Here is a 2500-nt window from a genome sequence, read left to right as displayed (position 1 = left end):
ATCAGTATAGTAAAACACGATAAAAATAAACGATAAATAAAAAAAACTAAAGAACACATAAATAAATCTATGCTAAGCTGTGGACATAACACGAGAAGTTAGTAATAACAGCAAATACAATGATTACAAAACTTTGGAATATTTTGTGTACCCACGAAACGCCGAGACAGTAAGTCCCGCGCTTAAGATGTTAAGTACCGTCCCGAACTTGGATCAAAGTATTTTCACGTTGCATATTGTTCTTGTATAAAGGCTGGTGGCAAGAGAGTGCGTTATCCATACGCCATCATTCCAGCAAGAAAAGAATTACATGGAAGCACCCTGAGTTATTCAGTGATTTCATTTATCAACGCTCTACGACCTAAATGCTCATCACGCTAAATGCGCACCACCCCAGAAGCCCACCACCACAAGTGCTCATCACCCCAAGAGCTCATCACTTCAAATGCCCATCCATCTCAAATGTCCATCACCCTAACTGCTCATCACCCTAAGTGCTCATCACCCCAAATCCTCATTGCCCAAAATGTTCAGCACCTCAAATGCTCATCACCCCAAATGCTCATCATCCAAAACGTGCATTCACCCAAAACTTCATCCACCTTAAATGCTCATCACCCCAAAAGCTCATCCATGCCAAAGGCCCATCACCTCACCTCAGATGCTCATCACCCAAATGCCTATCATTACCCCAAATGCTCACCACCCCAAATGCTCATCATTCCAAATGCTCATCACCCCAAATACCTATCATCGCAAATGCTCATCACCCCAAATGCTCACCACCCAAAATGTTCATGACCCCAAATGCTCATTACCCCATGCTTATCATCCCAAACGTTCATCCACCCAAAACTTCATCCACCTTGAATGTTCATCACCCTAAAAGTTCATCCGTGACAAAGGCCATCACCTCAAATGCTCATAATCTCAAACGCTCACCATACCAAAAACTCATCACCCCAAACCCTCATCATCCCAAAAACTCATCACTCCAAACGTTCATCATCCCAAATGTTCATCACCCCAAATGCTCATCCACCCCAAATGCTCACCCACCCCAAATGCTCATCCATACCAAATGCTCATCCACTCCAAATGCTCATCCACCCCAAATTCTCATCCATTCCAAATGCTAATACATCCCAAACGCTCATCACCATGAAAGCTCATCACCCCAAAAGCTCATCATCCCAAAAACTCAAACGGCCCAAATGTTCATCCAACCCAAATGCTCATCCACCCTAAATGCTCTTCCACCCTAAATGCTAATACATCCCAAATGCTCATCACCCCAAAAGCTCATCATCCCAAAAACTCATACGGCCCAAATGTTCATCCAACCCAAATGCTCATCCACCCTAAATGCTCTTCCACCCTAAATGCTCCTCCACCCTAAATGCTAATACATCCCAAATGCTCATCACCATGAAAGCTCATCACCCCAAAAGCTCATCATCCCAAAAGCTCATCATCCCAAAAACTCATACGGCCCAAATGTTCATCCAACCCAAATGCTCATCCACCCTAAATGCTCATCTACCCTAAATGCTCATCCACCCTAAATGCTCATCCACCCTAAATGCTAATACATCCCAAATGCTCATCACCATGAAAGCTCATCACCCCAAAAACTCATCATCCCAAAAACTAATCTACCCCAAATGCTCATCCACCTAAAATGCTCATCACCCAAAATGCTAATACACCCCAGAAGTTCGTCACCATGAAAGCTCATCACCCCCAAAAGCTCATCATCCCAAAAACTCATCTACGCAAAATGCTCATCCACTCCAAATGCTTGTATACTCCAAATGCTCATCACCCGAAATCTCCCCAAAAGCTCATCCACCCCACTCAAAAGCCCCGCCCAAGACCAGGCATAAGACATTTTCATACAAGAACTGAAGGAAAATTAACTGATAAAGATTCAAGTGTGGATATTTGCACCTCAGTTCTATATTTCAAATCGTCTTTCTGTTTAGTGCAATGACAATAGTTGCAATGGAATGGCCCACTGGAAAAGTCTCAGGTAAAATGAGTCTAAGGGATTGAAGTAACTTTCAGAGAACTTACAGGGAATGTGATTACTTCTAACCAATATGGCCTGTCTTGTAAGGGGCTAAGTTTGTGGTCGCTTAGTCATATTGATATAAGCACACACATATTATAAATACAGTATATATATATATATATATATATATATATATATATATATATATATATATATATATATATATATATATATATAATATATATATATATATATATATATATATATATATATATATATATATATATATACTGTATATATGTACACACACACATACATACATATATATATATATGAATTTATATATATATTATATATATATATATATATATATATATATATATATATATATATATATATATATATCGTGTGTGTATGTGTAAAACACCCGGCAGACGGCTGTAGTTAAAAAAAGTGTGGGTCAAAGTGCTTTTGGGATGATGTTTG

This window comes from Macrobrachium rosenbergii, chromosome 25, assembly GCF_040412425.1.
Source record: "Macrobrachium rosenbergii isolate ZJJX-2024 chromosome 25, ASM4041242v1, whole genome shotgun sequence".
NCBI lineage: Eukaryota > Metazoa > Arthropoda > Malacostraca > Decapoda > Palaemonidae > Macrobrachium > Macrobrachium rosenbergii.
The sequence above is the reverse complement of the archived record's forward strand: the minus strand, read 5'-3'. Positions refer to the sequence as shown.